This window comes from Natator depressus, chromosome 6 (assembly GCF_965152275.1).
Source record: "Natator depressus isolate rNatDep1 chromosome 6, rNatDep2.hap1, whole genome shotgun sequence".
In the NCBI taxonomy this organism is placed as follows: domain Eukaryota; kingdom Metazoa; phylum Chordata; order Testudines; family Cheloniidae; genus Natator; species Natator depressus.
The window spans coordinates 8,531,112-8,551,039 of record NC_134239.1 but is presented as its reverse complement, the minus strand read 5'-3'; the positions used below and the strand labels follow the sequence as shown (position 1 = coordinate 8,551,039).

Genomic DNA, 19,928 nt, shown 5'->3' with positions numbered 1-19,928 from the left:
AGCAGAAGGTCACAGAGTTTGGTGGCTTCCGGCAAGATCAGGAGACATTATGGTAGAGGAGTGGGTCAGGTCTGTGAAGGTGGCTCTGCATATGCTAAGAGTACTCGAAGAAGATCATGTGGACTTCGTAGAGGAGCACCTCAAGGGCCAGGCCAAGGCCATAGTAAAGTTCATGGCAGTGGCAGACAAAAAAGATGTGGAAAAGGTGTTTGAACTCCTCCTGGAAGTGTATGCACATAAGGTACCTATTGGAACCCGACTGAAGGAGTTCTTTGAGCGAAAGCAGGAGCCTGGTGAAACTATCCGGGCATATGCGTATGACCTCCAGGAGAGAATGAGCAAAGTGGCACGGCGAGACCCTCAACGAGTTCCAGACCCAAATACGGTTCTGAAAGAGCAGTTAGTGCTGGGGTCCAGAATGATTCCCTGCACCGCGAAATGAAAAGGAGGTTTAAGGAAGAGCCCAGTAAGAAGTTTCATGAACTCATGCAGGCTGCCAATGTGTGGTCAGAAGAAGAGGAAGTTCCTGTCCCCTGTACACAAAGCCAAGCCTATCCGCCATACACGCATTCACTAGGCCCCCACTTCAGCTGCTGGGGAAAAGGCCCTGCCCCAAACACAGTTAACACTGGAAAGTTTAAGTGAGGCTGACCAAAAACTGGAGGTCCAACAGGAGGAGATAATAAAAGTGGTGACTGAGTTAATGAAAGAAAAAAAACCCATTAGTATGTCAAAGTATCCAAGGGCACCGGGATCCAGAAGAGCCCCACTAAAGGATGAGCTGGGAAGGTACATCTGTTACACTTGTCAAAAGCCAGGGCATATCAGCTGGGAATGTCCACTGAGAAGGAGAACAGAATCCCAGGCACTGAAAACCCATGGGGCACCAGGACAAGTGGTCCATCTACAGTAGAAGGGCAAGCAGTGGCAGAAGGATTCCTAGGCGTCTCCTTGGTGGAAAATCACTCTGCATACAGTGTTGAAAGGAATGTGGGCAATGCCAGCATATCCAGTGACTTCTGTAAGCGAGCATTTGGAGACTGTCTAACTGCTGAAGTATGTATAGGAGGGGTGAAGACCAGATGTTTGTTAGATACTGGCTCAGAAGTCTCCACCATTACTGAGTCACATTTTCAAAAATATTTGAAAGACAAGGAGCTGTTTGTACGTCTAACAGCAGTTAATGGACTGGCAATCCCAGTGGTGGGATGCCTCGAAGCAGACATAGACTACATGGGCCAGACATTGCCAGGGAAATGCAGTCTTTGAAAGACAAAGACTCTGAAGGGAGCCATATGGGAAAAGGAGTCCCAGGGATTCTAGGGATGAACATAATTAGTGAGCTGAAGGAGCTACCATTGCCAGAAGGAGGAACCAGGAGGATGAACCGTCATGGGCACTCTAAGAAGAATGCTGTGCTGAGTAGAGTACTGGCTCGAGCACAGAGACAAAACCATGCATTGGGCCCTGCGGGGCAGATTGGAAATGTTAAAGTGGGCAGAAAACAGAAGACTGTTATTCCTCCTTGGAGAAGGAAGTTCCTTGACAAACACTGCTGTGTATCAGAAAATACCAATAGATATCGAGCTCTTGTAGAGCCTACATCTGGGGTAAACCTACCTAATGGACTTCAGTCAGCCAATGTACTGACTAGTGCCATCAAAGGAAGAGTACCAGTGAGTCTTCTAAACTCAAGCGTGAAGGCTATGGAGTTACAGACTGAGGAGGTGATCCCTCAGGTGAAGGTAACATTTGGGGAGAGGGGAGAACAAGTTACCTTTCCTCAGGAAAGATGTGGTGGGAGACTGCCAGTTCCAGTTCAAGCGGCATGCCAAGGGCTGATTCTTGCACAGGTGGCTAACTTAAGGGTGTTGCCAGAGAAGCATCAAGAAGCCTTTTCAAAGGATGAGGTGACCAGTTTGGATGACTGGGTCAAAGGTGTCTATGACAGACCAAAGACAGCCAGCGAAGTTACTCTCAGTGCAACTAAAGACACAGCCCAAAGTAGGAAAAGGACTTATGATCGGAAGTCCAGTGGGGCTCTCATCAGACCTGGTGACTATGTACCAGTTCGCAGCCACAGACGCCAGAGACGTAATAAAATACAGGACAAATGGGAGCCAAATCCCCACACTGTGGTCACCCACAACAATCCGGAACTGCCAGTGTACACTATCCAGCCTGAACAAGGAGGTCCTGAGAGAGTAGTACATAGGGACCAGCTAAAGCATTGGACTTTTAGTCTTACCAGGGCTCGTAGGAGGCATAGAGCAGCATTTCCAGAGGAGACTAAAACCAAATGGGGTAAACCCAAACCCTAACGGGAATGGCCAGATCCCTCAAACTCACCCAGTTTTACCCGAGAACGGGAAATAGAAAATATGAGTAACGAACCACCAGTTTTAAGAAGGTCCCAGAGGGCTAATAAGGGTGTACTTCCTCTTAGACTTAGAGATGATTAGGTGATTGGTTCTATGAAGTGTTTTAATGAATATTGTTATGTATAGTATGAAGAAGTAGATGTGAAATGTTAAATATGTTAAATGTTTTTTTGATAATTGTCAATGAGTTTTGATATGATACGATGTGGGTATATGTTGTTACTATGGGGCCCGGATGTACTGGTGTGAATATTGTGGCTGTAGCAGAATTTTAGCAAGGGGGAATGTAAGGGGACTGTTGCCCCCTTACTAACATTCAGTGGGGGTGTTTTGGTTGGCTAGCTCCCAGTACTAAAAAGGCGGCAGGGTCGATGGGGAATCAGGACCATGAGACTGACAGCCCCCAGGAACAATGGGGAGAGGCCAATGCTCCAGGTCAGCCTGAATGACAGGGCGGGCGGGCTAATCAGAGAGTCAGGAGGCCAGGGAGGTCCCGTCCTCCAGGTGAGCTGGATTTGCCTGTGTCAGACAGAGTGGGGCCGAGCTAAGGAGAAAGCAGGGGCCCAAGCTAAGCTGGGGAGCAGAGCTGTGCCAGATCCAGAGGGGCCAGAAAAGCAGCCCAGAGAGAGCAGACCCTGTCCTGGGAGCAGAGCTGCAGCCCCAAAGCCAGAGGCACAGCCCAGAGAGAGCAGACTTGCCCTGGGAGCAGAGCTGCAGCAACCAGAGCCAGAGGGGCCAGAAAAGCAGCCCAGGAAGCAGGTCAGTGCTGGGAGCAGAGTCACAGAAGCAGCCTGCAGAGCAGACCTGTCCTGGGAGCAGAGCTGTAGCAACCAGAGCCAGAGGGGCCAGAGAAGCAGCCCATGGAGCTGGAGGCAGAGCAGCAGCAGTGCAGAGACCGAGTGGTGCAGCTGGGGCTGGAGCTGTCTGGAGCTGGGTGCGGTGAGCAGCTGGGGAAACCGAGGGGCACCCTGGGCAGCAGGCCCAGCACAGGGAGACGCCTCAGCCAAGAGGCTCTGCAGGCCAGGCTTGGATCATAACCCTGACAGGGCAGGGTGACAGTGGGAAGAAGGGTCCTACCACTTAGAGCCTGAGAGCGCGTGGCCACCACCAGAGCGAGTGTCCAACCCACAGCATCCCTGCACCACAGCCAGGGCCTGAGAAGAAGGCCTGGGACTTACAAGGAGCAGACTGTGAACTGCCCTGACGTTCCAGAGACACTGTTTGTGATGTTCCCTGCCACAGAGCGGGGTGATGTGTTTCCTTTAACCTTTCCCATTTTTCCTTATTCTTTTTAAAATTAATTGTTGATTAAATAACTTGCATTTGCTTTCACTTGTATGTAATGGTCAGTGGGTCAGAGAAGTGCCCAGTGCAGAGAGAGTACCCTGGAGTGGGAACGCCCTATCCCCTGTCCTAGGTGACCACAGCAGGGTTGGGGGTCAAGCCCCCCAGCCTTGTTGGGGTTACGAGGACTCTGCCAGACAGGAGAGTGGAAGGGGAGTCCTCAAGGGCAGGGAGGCCACTGGGTAAAGGAAGTGGGAGCGAGGACTCAGATCCTTTCGCTAGCCCACTTCACCGGGGTAGTGCAGAAGCCAGGAAAGTTCCCCACAATAGTGGGACTATTCCCCCGCTTACATTAGTGTGAAGCAGCCGTGGCTGTGCCAGCTGGGGGCCAGCTCCCCGACTCCCATCCACAGGCACCACACGACCTCCCCTCTCCGCCCACGCAGGCTCTGCTGTCTCTCTGCAGCTTAGAGAGGAACAGTCCTCTGAACACCCCCTGGCAGTGCCCAGACCTGGTCCCCTGGACACTAACAGCATTACCAGGTCCAGGGGTCCTGGAAGAGGCGGGACTAGAGGGCCTTGGCCCCATCACTTTTTACCAGCCATAAAGGCAAGTGGTGGGGGGGCGGAGAGGAGCGAGCGGGGCCGGGGTCTTTGTGAGAAGAGGTGGCACAGGAGCGGGGCCTCAGGGAAAGAGGCAGTCCAGAGGCGGGGTCTGAGGGGGAATGGGTGGTGCGAGGGCAGGGGCTTGGGGAGGAGGGTATCTTCGGGGGAAGGAGTGGCACAAGGGTGGGGGCTTGGGGGAAAGAGCGGTGCAGGGGCAGGGCTTCAGGGGAACAGGCTGCGTGGGGAGTGGGCTAACGGTTCAAGCAACGGTGCCCCCCCAAACTTTTAGGGAGCTTCCATCACCCCTGACAAAGCCTGCTGTTCCCACAGCAACAGTACACCCCAGCGCACCGTTACACCCTGTGCACAGCTCCACACGACACACAGCACCTAGAGTCATTTCTAGAGGAAGCCGCTCTTAGTGTAACAAAGGGCAGAGAGTCACAGGCAGCAAACAGGACTGCAGGACACAATGGGTGACAGGTGCCCTAAAATCCTAACCTGGTCCAGAGCTTCAGCGCACTAACAAGATCCCCTCTTGGCTAACAAGGTACTTCTGCCCCCAAAGCCCTCCGCCAGCATGGCTGAGACCCTCCTTCCATGAGATCAATGCTGGCAACTTGTCTTCCAGATGAAGGATGCCAGGGTGTCTTTCTGCACCCCCAGATATACCCCTCCGACCTTTGCTGTCCACCTGAAAACACAGTCTTCCCCCACACATACTTTATCTCTTCGGGTTAATTTTCCATCTGAAGTCCCCACAAGCTCTTCATTAACTTTTGACTCAGTGTGCAAATAGACGTCTATGGTAAGACAAACACCACGCAATGGGCAGCTAGGACCAGATCAATAAGTAGGACCCGATCAATTTCACAGCTCTGAAAAATGTGTCACAGACCCTGAAATAAGACCTTTTCAGTGAAATCTGATCTCCCCCGTGCTTGTGGGAGTGCCCCAGCTGGGAGCTCCTAAGCTGTGAGTCCCAGCTGGGCTGGGAAGGGACAGGACTTCCTCTTCACCTGCATGGCTGCTTGGGCAGGGAGGGAGATCACACCCATCTCTGGGTACCTTTTGGGTTGGGACTGCCATGGTCACAGCACTGTGAAATGTCAGATGTAAACATCTGAAAACATGAAACTGACCTATTTTAAAACCCTTGGACCATGAAATTGATGAAAATGGACGATGAATTTGGTAGGGCCCTAGCAATAAGTGTCTTCCACCTCCCGGCTGGAGAAGTGTGTCTCAAGGGATGCTGCCTCCGAGAGACCTGCCTTTAAACAACAAGACCTACAGAACATAATACCATGGCCCCAAGGAGGGACTATACTCCACCACCCCACTCCTGGCCCACATCCCACTGGTGCGGGAGCCTATGTTGGATACATCTGATCTGATCTCTCCTAACTCTGCTGCACCACAGGGCAAAGGAGGGGGTCTGTGCAACTGAGCCCAGCAGGGTTCTTCTCCCCCCTGCCCTCCCCTCCCCAGACAGCTCCCAGGCAGCACAGGGAAGTCCCTGCAGTTGATTTTCCCTGGTGGTTGCAGCATGACTATTGGTCCTTTACTGTTTCAATCTTGGGGCATGGCGCCCTCTGCTGGGAGATTAGAGGAATGTAAACGATCAAGGAGGTTGTGGGCTTCTGTTTCTGCCGATTCCCATCTTGTAGGCAATACTGGGACAGTATTTCAGAAGAGAAGGTTTACGGGGACCTTCAGCAGCCATCCTGGCCAGACGGAGCTCTCCTGATACAAGAGGAGGTGGAGGGTTGAGCTAGACAGCTCCAGAACTTGTCCCCTTTTGCAGGGTTAAAAATGGACAAGTGGCTTCATATTGTGCTGTGAGGCATCCAGGCCGCTGCCTCCTGACACCCCTCACCCCCACCCCGCAGGGTCTGCAGCCCATATGCCCCCAAAGGGTCTCCAGGAATATTTCCCCATGTTGCCCCCAGCAGAGAACGGGGCCAGGGGCTAAAATCAGGGAGTGTTCTCTGTACAGAGCCTTCCGAAAATCATTCAACATCAGGCTTTTGTTAAAAGCAAAGGAAAAGATTCCCAAAAATGGTCAGAGAAGGGGGAAGAGAGGGTGGCTCAGGGGTAATGCCACATGTCCTGAACATCTGAAGGGTCTGGGGGAGAGGAAGAGATATTATTACAAGTTCAGAACATCTGGAGAGGGCTGAGGAATGATGTCACCTGCAGAACATCTGGAGCGGCTGGGAAGCGTTGCATGGGCTGAGGGTTCTGCTCATCACACATAGCATCTGGACTCTTATCAGACCATGTGGGATGGCTCTGGGGTGGAACCTATATCAATTCGTCACTGTATAAACAGAAAAACCTCAAGTAGGAGTAGAGAGGTTATTTTACCCCTATATTTGGCACTGCTGCGACCTCTGCTGGAATCCTGTGTCTAATTCTGGTCGCCAAAATTCAAGAAGGATGTTGATCAATTGCAGAGCGGACAGAAAAAAGCCACAAGCACGATTGAAATGATACTCAAGGAGCTCAATCTATTCAGTTTAACAAAGAGAAGGTTGAGGGGTGACTTGATCTGCTATAATGGGCTCCTCAATCTAGCAGACAAAGGTTTAACATGATCCAATGGCTGGAAGCTGAATCTAGACAAATTCAGACTGGAAATAAGACATACATTTTTAACAAGAAGATGTGAGTCATTACCCGGTAGACCAACTTGAAAAGGGTCATACTGGATTCTTTATCACTGACTGTTTTAAAATCAGAATTTGACGCTTTTCTAAAAGCTCTGCTCTAGGAATTATTTCAAGGAAGTTCTCAGGCCTGTGTTACATAGGAGGTCAGGCTGGATGATCACAATGATCTCTTCTGGCCTTGGAATCGAGGGATTTATGAACAAAACCACGGCTCTGCAATATGGCTCCAGCACCCTTCTAGCTCGGGTGCTTCTCCACCTTGTTTCATTCCCAGGTCTGGTTCCAGCTGGAGATATCAGTGGGCTCAACCCTCCATCCTTCCCTAGAGTTCAGCCCTCTCTGCCCCTCTGGCTTCAGCTGTCCTGAGCCTTCTGCTGCTGCTCTCAGCCTTCAGCCCTCTCTGGCCACGGATCTCCGGCCTGGGGGAGTTTGTAGGTGACTCCCCTTAAGGCCCTCTGCTTTCACCAGCCTGATTTGGCTCCCATGCTCACCAGGGAACTCTCATCTCTCCCTCCTTCCAGACTTCCCCTCCCTGAGGCTCCCAGCCTAGCCGTGCTCTGCTCCTGACTTCTGCATTCATGACTCTACCTCCCTCTCTGGATTGTTGCTTGCTTTTGGGCTCTCATTTTTATAGCTCCTAGCCCAGCCCCACCCTTCTCATTACACCAAAGGACGGTGCAGCTGGACTGGAACAGGATTTAAAGGTCCAGCTACCTTGCTACACAGCCCATTTACAATGGACTATTGGGGTCTGAGGGTTCCATGGCACTTGGCTGGAATGCTGGGATCTGAAGATTCCATGTCAGTTGAGATCTGCAGGTACCATGGCAACTGGGCAGAATGTTGGGGTCTGTGGATTTCGTGTTAGTTGGGTTGAATGTTGGGGCCTGGAGGTTCTGTGGCAGTCAGGGGAGGGGGATATTGGGATCTGGAGGTTCTGTGGCAGTCGGGGGAGGGGGATATTCGGGTCTGGACGTTCTGTGGCAGTTGGGGGAGGGGGATATTCGGGTCTGGAGGTTCTGTGGCAGTCAGGGGAGGGGGATATTCGGGTCTGGAGGTTCTGCGGCAGTGGGGTGGGGGGTGCTGGGATCTGGAGGTTCTGTGGCAGTCGGGGGAGGGGGAGTGTTGGGATCTGGAGGTTCTGTGGCAGTCGGGGGAGGGGGAGTGTTGGGATCTGGAGGTTCTGTGGCAGTTGGGTGGGGGGTGCTGGGGTCTGGAGGTTCTGTGGCAGTTGGGTGGAATGTTGGGCTCTGGAGGTTCCATGGCAGTTGGGCATGTCGTGGTTTGGTGTCTCTGGGGTAGTTGGGTGGGAGGCTGGGGCCTGAGGTGGACGGGGGTCACAGGCATGAGGTAAATACCTCAGTCACTAACCCTGGGGGGAGCTGAGGAGACAGAAATGTCTCAGGGATTCATGGCCCCTGCTGTTACTGAGTCCACCATTTTGTGGGGACTGTGGTCAAGCGCACACCTGTCTGTTCCTATCTGGGCTGAGACCCAACTCATTTCACACTAGGCCTAATGAACACAGTAAATGAGATTCACACACTAAGGTCCTGGCCTGTATCCCATTCCCTGCCCCCCTGAGCCAGCCAGTCCCCTGCCCTGGGGCTGGATCAGAGCCAGTGCCCCCTAGAGGGGAAGGTCCCATATCCCATTCCCCCCAACCCCCTCACCCTCTGAGCCACCCACTTCCCTGCTCTGAGGCTGCTCGAAGCCCGTAGAGGGGAAAGGCTGCACATCCCATTCCTGGACCTGAGAACAGAGGGGATAGTTCCTGTCTATATAATCCTGGGAGACCCCTTCTGGGCTCATCTCTGGGCCCCTCAATCCTGGAGAGATACAGACAGATTGCAGGGAGCCTAGGGCAGAGCAACAGACATAATCAGAGGCTGCAGGGACCAGTTTACAAGGGGAGATGAAAGGATCCAGCTTAGCAGGGGCTGAGTGGGGGATATAAAAAAGAGGGTGGTGCTGGGATCCAAGGGTTTGAATCCCAGTCTGGGGCACTTTGCCGCTCTTGCTTCAAGAACAATGGAAATTCTCAGCTCCCTGGTCATGAAGTTTCACATGACACTGGATCATAACTAGATTTCTCTCCTTTTGCCTCTCCTTAAATCTGTGATCCCTGGTTCTCTGTTGCCCATCGGTAAAATGACACTGTGACGTTTGCCTGGTGTTATCTGGACCAGTGATCTGCTAGGTCACTGCAATCCTCAACTCTGGGAGCCAGCCTTACCCTGCTCTGCTGTCAGAACCCCCACTCCTGGGCTGTTCACACACAGCCTCTGGCATGTAAGCTGCTCCTTGGATTGTGCAACCTAATGACACTAGCCAATATCTCCGGTCCCAGACACAACGCGAGGAACTTCCGCCTGGCAGTGTCCAGTTACGCCCCCGGATGCTGCAAGCTTATATGAGTTTGTCAATGTAACAAAGAAATTGTTATTCCAAGGGGCATCGCTGACATGCTTCAAACCAAACGCACTGCTTCAGGTAGAATAAACAAACAGATTTATTAACTGTAAAGATAGATTTTAAGAGATTATAAGTTAAAGCATAACAAGTCGGATTTGGTCAAATGAAATAAAAGCAAAACGCATTCTAAGCTGATCTTCACACTTTCAGTGCCCTTACAAACTTAGATGCTTCTTACCACAGGCTGGCTGGTTGCCCTGCAGCCAGGCTCTCCCCTTAGATCAGCACTTCAGTCGCTTGGTGGTGATGTCTGTAGATGGAGGTGGAAGAGAGAGGAAGAGCATCTCAAACATCTCTCCCTTTTACCATGTTCTTTCTTCCCTCTTGGTTTTGCCCCCTCCCCCTTCAGAGTCAGGTGAGCATTACCTCATCGCAGTCCCAAACTGACCAAAGGAAGTGGGGTGACTCACTCGAGATTCCAACCGATCCTTTTTTGTTGCCTAGGCCAGTGTCCTTTGTTCCTGTGAGGCTGGGCTGGGTTTGTCCCATCTATGCCCTGATGAGGCATGAACTGCCCCTCTGCTCTTGGGGAGTTTTTGCCTGGGCTTGCTTTAAGCTATGAGGACACATTTTCAGCCTCATAACTATATACATGAAATTACAACCTATAACATTTGTGACGGGGCAAGGCCAGATGGCTATAGAAAAGTAATGGGAGATAGATATATTAGCTCCAGGCTAAACAAATCCCTGGTACGAGGTTAAGTGAAATGGAAGCTGCTCCAGGTCAATTAAAATCATAGAATCATAGAATATCAGGGTTGGAAGGGACCTCAGGAGGTCATCTAGTCCAACCCCCTGCTCAAAGCAGGACCAATTCCCAACTAAATCATCCCAGCCAGGGCTTTGTCAAGCCTGACCTTAAAAATATCTAAGGAAGGAGATTCCACCACCTCCCTAGGTAACGCATTCCAGTGCTTCACCACCCTCCTTGTGAAAAAGTTTTTCCTAATATCGAACCTAAACCTCCCCCACTGCAACTTGAGACCATTACTCCTTGTTCTGTCATCTGCTACCACTGAGAACAGTCTAGAGCCATCCTCTTTGGAACCCCCTTTCAGGTAGTTGAAAGCAGCTATCAAATCCCCCCTCATTCTTCTCTTCTGAAGACTAAACATCCCCAGTTCCCTCAGCCTCTCCTCATAAGTCATGTGTTCCAGTCCCCTAATCATTTTTGTTGCCCTCTCCTGGACTCTTTCCAATTTTTCCACATCCTTCTTGTAGTGTGGAGCCCAAAACTGGACACAGTACTCCAGATGAGGCCTCACCAATGTTGAATAGAGGGGAACGATCACGTCCCTCGATCTGCTGGCAATGCCCCTACGTATACATCCCAAAATGCCATTGGCCTTCTTGGCAACAAGGGCACACTGTTGACTCACATCCACTGTAACCCCTAGGTCCTTTTCTGCAGAACTGCTGCCTAGCCATTCGGTCCCTAGTCTGTAGCGGTGCATGGGATTCTTCCGTCCTAAGTGCAGGACTCTGCACTTGTCCTTGTTGAACCTCATCAGATTTCTTTTGACCCAATCCTCCAATTTGTCTAGGTCCCTCTGTATCCTATCCCTACACTCCAGTGTATCTACCTCTCCTCCCAGTTTAGTATCATCCGCAAACTTGCTGAGGGTACAATCCACACCATCCTCCAGATCATTTAGGAAGATATTGAACAAAACCGGCCCCAGGACCGACCCTTGGGGCACTCCACTTGATACCGGCTGCCAACTAGACATGGAGCCATTGATCACCACCCGTTGAGCCCGACAATCTAGCCGGCTTTCTATCCACCTTATAGTCCATTCATCCAGCCCATACTTCTTTAACTTGCTGGCAAGAATACTGTGGGAGACCGTGTCAAAAGCTTTGCTAAAGTCAAGGAACAACACGTCCACCACTTTCCCCTCATCCACAGAGCCAGTTATCTCATCATAGAAGGCAATTAGATTAGTCAGGCATGACTTGCCCTTGGTGAATCCATGCTGACTGTTCCTGATCACTTTCCTCTCGTCTAAGTGCTTCAGAATTGATTCCTTGAGGACCTGCTCCATGATTTTTCCATGGACTGAGGTGAGGCTGACTGGCCTGTAGTTCCCAGGATCCTCCTTCTTCCCTTTTTTAAAGATGGGCACTACATTAGCCTTTTTCCAGTCGTCCGGGACTTCCCCCAATCGCCATGAGTTTTCAAAGATAATGGCCAATGGCTCTGCAATCACATCCACCAACTCCTTTAGCACTCTCGGATGCAATGCATCCGGCCCCATGGACTTGTGCTCGTCCAGCTTTTCTAAATAGTCCCGAACCACTTCTTTCTCCACAGAGGCCTGGTCACCTCCTCCCCATGCTGTGCTGCCCAGAGCAGTAGTCTGGGAGCTGACCTTGTTCATGAAGACAGAGGCAAAAAAAGCATTGAGTACATTAGCTTTTTCCACATCCTCTGTCACTAGGTTGCCTCCCTCATTCAGTAAGGGGCCCACACTTTCCTTGACTTTCTTCTTGTTGCTAACATACCTGAGACACCTGGGGCCAATTAAGAACTTTCCAGAAGGCAGGGAGAATGCTAGGTTGATTGGGACACCTGAAGCCAATCAGGGGCTGGCTGAAACTAGTTAAAAGCCTCCCAGTCAGTCAGGTGGGTTTGAATGTCAGGAGCTGTGGGAGGAAGTTGCACTGTTGGAGAGGCTGAGTAGTACACACTATATCAGGCACAAGGAAGGAGGCCCTGAGGTAAGGGTGAAGTGGAGCTTGAGGAAGTGAGGGCTACTGTGGGGGAAGTAGCCCAGGGAATTGTACATGTCATGTTTCTAAAAGGTCAGCTACCATAGCTGATACTATTAGGGTCCCTGGGCTGGAACCTGGAGTAGAGGTTGGGCGCGGGCTCCCCACCACCTTTGCCCCCTGATTAGTCACTGAGACTGGGAGACAACAGAGACTGTGCAAGGAAGGATAACTTCTCCTCACCTCCCTCGCTGGCTTATGATGAAAATGGCTCAGTAGACTGTGACCCTTGTCTCTAGAGAAAGAAGGCTTACATGGAGAGTCACAGTGAGCCTGTGAGGCTAGCAAAATCCACCAGGAAACATGGGACCCACGGAGGCAAGGACAGAGCTTTGTCACACATTACTATAACAGCAGTTACTTCAACATTACCATAACAATAATGCTCAGTACATCATGAGCCTTCCGAAGACACCCGACATGACAAACTTTGCATTGGATACCACACAATCATTTTATAAGGATGAAAATGGGGGTGTAGGGTGTTTCCACAAGGTACAGAACGTCACAGACACCATATCAGAACAATTCCCTGAAAGGATGGGGTGGACTCTCCAATCCAAATTGGACTGGCTGGCTTCTCTCAAAGATACAGTGGTCAAGATTTTCAAAAGGGATTAATGATTTTGGAGGGAAACCAAGGCACTAGTAAAACCTCATCTGGAATACTGTGCCCAATTCTGGTCACATGGTCCAGAAAGATTAATTCAAACTGGAACAGGTGTAGAGAAGGCAGCTAGGATGATCAGAGGTGTAGTAGAAAGAGAGCCTGAGATATAAGCCCTTGTATTAGAGCTGCATCCATTGTCACGGGCATACGTGTCTTATCTTCCTTGTAAAGTCTGCCAGGTGCTATTACCGTGCTTTGTCAACAATAAACCTGGCCTGGTGCCTTCGTACCTTAATGGATCTTGTGGTCATTGGGCAGTTCGCTCAAGGTCTGCTGTGCCGGTTGTCTGTGCAGAGGTGGGGCAGCACACAGGGAGACCACACACACGCAGCCAAACGTCTAACAACAAGAGGAATGGAGTACCTTGTTTATGAGAGGAGACTGAAAGAGCTTCACTTAGTTAGCCGAAAACTAGGCTTTTCAGAATTTGGTTTTTTTGTTTTTAATAATTTTGATGGATAATATCAATGTTTATTTTTAACTAGGGCTGTCGATTAATCACAGTTAACTCACGCAATTAACTCAAAAATTAATCACGGTTACAAAAATTAATCGTGATTAATCACAGTTTTAATCACACTGTTAAACAATAGAATATCAACTGAAATTTATTAAATATTTTGGATGTTTTTCTACATGTTCAAATATATTGATTTCAAATACAACACAGAATACAAAGTGTACACTGCTCATTTTATATTTATTACAAATATTTGTACTGTAAAAATGATAAAGAAAAGAAATAGTATTTTTCAATTCACCTAATACATGTACTGTCATACAATCTCTTTCTCGTGAAAGCTTATAAAGGTAGATTTTGTTACATAACTGCACTCAAAACCAAAACAATGTAAAAACTTTAGAGCCTACAAGTCCACTCAGTCCTACTTCTTGTTCAGCCAATCGCTAAGAGAAACAAGTTTCTTTACGTTTACGGGAGATAATGCTGCCCACTTCTTATTTACAATGTCATCTGAAAGTGAGAACAGATGTTTGCATGACACTTTTGTAGACGGCATTGCAAGGTATTTACGTGTCAGATATGCTAAACATTTGTATGCCCCTTCATGCTTTGGCCACCATTCCAGAGGACATGCTTCCATGCTGATGACACTCATTAAAAAAAAAGTGTTAATTAAATTTGTGACTGAACTCCTTCCCACCATCAACCTCAGCCTGGACCAGTCCACACAAGAGATCCACTTCCTGGACACTACGGTACTAATAAGCGATGGTCACATAAACACGACCCTATACCAGAAACCTGCTGACCACTATACTTACCTATATGCCTCCAGCTTCCATCCAGACCACATCGCATGATCCATTGTCTACAGCCAAGCTCTAAGATACAACTGCATTTGCTCCAATCCCTCAGTCTGAGACAAACACCTACAGGATCTCTATCAAGCGTTCTTAAAACTAAAATACCCACTTGGTGAAGTGAAGAAACAGATTGACAGAGACAGAAGGGTACCCAGAAGTCACTTACTACAGGACACACTCAACAAAGAAAGTAACAGAATGCCACTAGCTGTCACCTACACCACCCAACTAAAACCTCTCCAGCGCATCATCAAGGATCTACAACCTATCCTGAAGGACGATCCCTCACTCTCTCAGACCTTGGAAGATAGGTCAGTCCTCGCTTACAGAGAACCCCCCAACCTGAAGCAAATACTCACCAGCAACTACACACCACACAACAAAAACACTAACCCAGGAGACAATCCCTGCAACAAACCCTGTTGCCAACTCTGTCCGCATACCTATTCAAGGGACACCATCATAGAACCTAACCACATCAGCCACGCCATGAGGGGCTCATTCACCTGCACATCTACCGATGTAATTTATGCCATCATGTGCCAGCAATGCCCCTCTGCCATGTACATTGGCCAAACCGGACAGTCTCTACACAAAAGAATAAATGGACACAAATCAGCCATCAAGAATTATACAGTAACATTCAAAAACCAGTAGGAGAACACTTCAGTCTCCCTGGACACTCAATAACAGACTTAAAAGTGGCAATTCTTCAACAAAAAACTTCAAAAACAGACTCCAACAAGAAACGGCAGAACTTGAATTAATTTGAAAACTGGACACCATCAAAGTAAGCCTGAATAAAGACTGGGAGTGGATGCGTCACTACAAAAAGTAATTTCCTTCTGCTGATACTCACACCTTCTTGGCAACTGTTTGAAATGAGCTACCTTGATTGCATTGGCGTCATTAGCACTACAAAAGTGATTTTCCCTCCCTTGGTATTCACGCCTTCTTGTCAACTGTTGAGAGTAGGCCACTTCCACCTTAATTAAATTGGTTCGTTAGCACTGACCCCCCCACTTGGTAAGGCAACTCCCATCTTTTCACGTGCTGTGTATTTATACCTGCCTACTGTATTTTCCATTCCATGCATGTGATAAGTGGGTTTTAGCCCACGAAAGCTTATGCCCAAATAAATGTGTTAGTCTCTACGGTGCCACAAGGACTCCTCGTTGTTTTTGCTGATACAGACTAACACAGCTACCACTCTGAAACTTGGAGGAGAATTCTATGTCTCCTGCTCTTCTTTACCTGCATTCTGCCATATGTTTCATGTTATAGCATTCTCGGATGATGACCCAGCGTGTTGTTCATTTTAAGAACACTTTCACTGCAGGTTTGACAAAACAGAAAGAAGGTACCAATGTGAGATTTTTAAAGAAATCACTCGACCCAAGATTTAAGAATCTGAAGTGCCTTCCAAAATCTGAGAGGGACAAGGTGTGGAGCTTGCTTTCAGAAGTCTTAAAAGAGCGACACTCCAATGCGGAAACTACGGAACCCGAACTACCAAAAAAGAAAATCAACCTTCTGCTGGTGGTATCTGACTCAGATGATGAAAATGAACATGCGTTAGTCTGTACTGCTTTGGATCATTATCAAGCAGAACCCATCATCAGCATGGACGCATTTCCTCTGGAATGGTGGTTGAAGCTTGAAGGGACATATGAATCTTTAGTGCATCTGGTGCGTAAATATCTTGCAACGCCAGTTACAACAGTGCCATGGGAATGTCTGTTCTCACTTTCAGGTGACATTGTAAACAAGAAGTGGGCAGCATTATCTCCTGCAAATGTAAACAAACTTGCTTGTCTGAGAGACTGGATGAACAAGAAGCAGGACTCAGTGCGTTTGTAGGTGCTAAAGTTTTACATTGTTTTATTTTTGAATGCAGTTATTTTTTGTACATAATTCTACATTTGTAAGTTCAACTTTCATGATAAAGAGATTGCACTAGAGGTTAATTGAAAAATACTATTTCTTTTATTTTTTACAGTGCAAATATTTGTAATCAAAACTAAATATAAAGTGAGCAGTGTACACTTTGTATTCTGTGTTGTATTTGAAATCAGTATATTTGAAAATGTAGAAAAACATCCAAAAATATGTCAATAAATGGTATTCTATTATTCTTTAACGGTGCAATTAATTTTTAATTTTTTTAATCACTTGACAGACAAATTTGGACTGGAAATAAGGTGCACATTTTTTAACAGGGAGGGGAATTAACTGTCGGAACAACTCACCCAGGGCCATCGTGGAGTCCTGTTCACTGGCAATTTTTAAACCAAGATTGGAAGTTTTTCCAAAAGTTCAGCTCTTGGAATTATTTTGGGGACATTCTCAAAGCCCAGAGTTGCCGGGGCTTAGCCCTAGCACAAATCAAGCACTGTTGAAGGGCTTGGGAGCAGGATCCTTGTAGAGAGAGGCTCCCCTCTCTCCCAGCCAACCAGGTATGCTGCTTCCTCTCTCCTAGCAGGCGAGATACCAGTAGGGGAAGGCGGGCTGCCCACAGGCCTCTCCCAGCCCAGGGAGGGAAAGCTGACCTGAGTCAGCACGGCCGCAGGGAGAAACAGGGTCGGACTTATGGGGCTGATGAAGAGGTTTGGACTCCATAAAGGAGGTCATCACTCAGAGCCCACAAAGTGGGTATGAGTGTGTGGAATCAGTCCTCAGATCTGGGAGTCAATTATTGCAGAAAACCAAGAGCAAACTGAGGGTAGGGGGTCTGCAGGGCCATCATAAGCCATAGGTGCCGGGGGGGGGGAAGCCCTCTGGAGGCAGTAATCCTGGTCATATAACGTGTTCATACCCGCAGTATCTGAGTGCCTTCCAGCCATGCACCAAGCAAAGTGACTAACATCTGTCATATGGGGTTTGCTCCCCCAATTATCCAAGGTGAGGAATTGTGTGTGCAGTGGCGTGCCTTGTTTTGGTAGGGTTTTTGCTGTTGTTGGTATTAATATTATATCTATATCTATATATTACAGTAACTCCTTGCTTAACGTTGTAGTTATGTTCCTGAAAAATGCGACTTTAAGCAAAATGGTGTTAAGCAAATTTCTCCATAAGAATTAATGTAAATGGGGGGGTTAGGTTCCAGGGAAATTTTTTTCACCAGACAAGACTATATTATACTGTGTGTGTGTGTAAATTTGTATATATAAGTTTCCAGGAAGATCACTGATGGATTGGCACTTTGACAGCAGGATTGTCTGGCTATGTAGACTCCCTCCTCAGGCCCTACGCTACCAGCACTCCTAGCTATCTTCGAGACACCACTGACTTCCTGAGGAAACTACAATACATTGGTGATCTTCCTGAAAACACTTTCCTGGCCACTATGGATGTAGAATTCCTCTACACCAACATTCCACACAAAGTGGGACTTCGAGCCGTCAGGAACGGTATCCCCGATCATGTCATGGCAAAACTGGTGGCTGAACTTTGTGACTTTGTCCTCACCCACAACTATTTCACATTTGGGGACAATGTATACCTTCAAATCAGCGGCACTGCTATGGGTACCTGCATGGCCCCACAGTATGCCAACATTTTTATGGCTGACTTAGAACAACGCTTCCTCAGCTCTCATCCCCTAATGCCCCTACTCTACTTGCGCTACATTGATGACATCATCTGGACCCATGGAAAAGAAGCCCTTGGGGAATTCCACCATGATTTCAACAATTTCCATCCCACCATCAAGCTCAGCCTGGACCAGTCCACACAAGAGATCCACTTCCTGGACACTACGGTGCTAATAAGGGATGGTCACATAAACACCACCCTATACCGGAAACCAACTGACTGCTATACTTACCTACATGCCTCGAGCTTTCATCCAGACCACACCACACGATCCATTGTCTACAGCCAAGCTCTACGATACAACCGCATTTGCTCCAACCCCTCAGACAGAGACAAACACCTACAAGATCTCTATAAGCATTGTTACAACTACAATACCCACCTGATGAAGTGAAGAAACAGATTGACAGAGCCAGAAGAGTACCCAGAAGTTACCTACTACAGGACAGGCCCAACAAAGAAAATAACAGAACGCCACTAGCCATCACCTTCAGCCCCCAACTAAAACCTCTCCAGCACATCATCAAGGATCTACAACCTATCCTGAAGGACGACCCATCACTCTCACAAATCTTGGGAGACAGGCCAGTCCTCGCTTACAGACAGCCCCCCAACCTGAAGCAAACACTCACCAGCAACCACACACCACACAACAAAAACAGTAACCCAGGAACCTATCCTTGCAACAAAGCCCGTTGCCAACTGTTTCCACATATCTATTCAGGGGACACCATCATAGGGCCTAATCACATCAGCCACACTATCAGAGGCTCGTTCACCTGCACATCTACCAATGTGATATATGCCATCATGTGTCAGCAGTGCACCTCTGCCATGTACATTGGCCAAACCGGACAGTCTCTACGTAAAAGAATAAATGGACACAAATCAGACATCAAGAATTATAACATTCAAAAACCAGTTGGAGAACACTTCAATCTCTCTGGTCACTCGATTACAAACCTAAAAGTGGCAATACTTCAATAAAAAAACTTCAAAAACAGACTCCAATGAGAGACTGCTGAATTGGAATTAATTTGCAAGCTGGATACAATTAACTTAGGCTTGAATAGAGACTGGGAGTGGATGGGTCATTACACAAAGTAAAACTATTTCCCCAAGTTTATTCCCTCCCCGCTCCCCACTGTTCCTCACATGTTCTTGTCAACTGCTGGAAATGGCCCACCTTGATTATCATTGCAAAAAGTCCCCCCCCCGCCCCGCTCTCCTGCTGGTAATAGCTCACCTTACCTGATCACTCTCCTTACAGTGTGTATGGTAACACCCATTGTTTCATGTTCTCTGTGTATATAAATCTCCCCACTGTATTTTCCACTACATGCATCCAATGAAGTGAGCTGTAGCTCATGAAAGCTTATGCTCAAATAAATTTGTTAGTCTCTACGGTGCCACAAGTACTCCTTTTCTTTTTGCGAATACAGACTAACACGGCTGCTACTCTGAAACCTATCATGCTTCTGTGCATTGTTTCTTGTGCATCTGCAGATGTGGCATTCAGGGGACCCCACTACACACCGGCGGAGCACCTACTCCAGATAAGGAAGCAAGCAAGGTGGAGCAAGAAGGACGTGTTCAGAGAGGTGCTCCAATCCTCTGAGTCAGAAAAAAAAGAACGCATGGTGCTGAGAGAAATGGAAAGATGGGACAGAAAGGGGTGTGAGGAGCGCATTCTAAAGGCCCATGAGAGGATGATAAAAGTGACAGAGGAGCTCTGGGGCTGGGGCTAGTGGGGGCCAGCCTGCAGCCAGGGATGCCAGGCAGCTGGAGCCGGTGCTTGCATCACCTGCCCGGCGCTCAGGGCTTGTGTGTGTGCGTGGGGGGAGGGGGGGCCTCTGGGCTCTGGCAGGGAAGGGTGGCACGGGAGGGGTAGAGCCCTGAGTAGAACGGGTGGGCTAGGCCAGGGGATAGCACCCCCAAGCCCCCGGTTCACCGACCGCCCATGCCTACACATAGTGATTGTTGCTGCTAGTAATATTTACATGCATTCTAATCATTTGCTTACTAGAAATCCCAGTCAGGAATCAATGCAAGTGCTAGGTCAAATAAGATATTTGAGTTTAATGAAACATGGCAGATTGCTGTATAGAAATACACATTACTGGTTCGCAATCTCAAAATCTT

The 19,928-nt window shown here is 48.5% G+C and overlaps 1 protein-coding gene and 1 long non-coding RNA gene across 2 annotated transcripts in view; one reads left to right on the top strand and one right to left on the bottom strand.

Moving 5' to 3' along the window:
• Positions 1-19,928, top strand: part of LOC141988522 (uncharacterized) — a 329,702-nt gene that overhangs the window by 186,032 nt on the left and 123,742 nt on the right. The gene's annotated exons all lie outside the window — the stretch shown is intronic.
• Positions 1-19,928, bottom strand: part of LOC141988615 (uncharacterized) — a 39,991-nt gene that overhangs the window by 19,488 nt on the left and 575 nt on the right. The gene's annotated exons all lie outside the window — the stretch shown is intronic.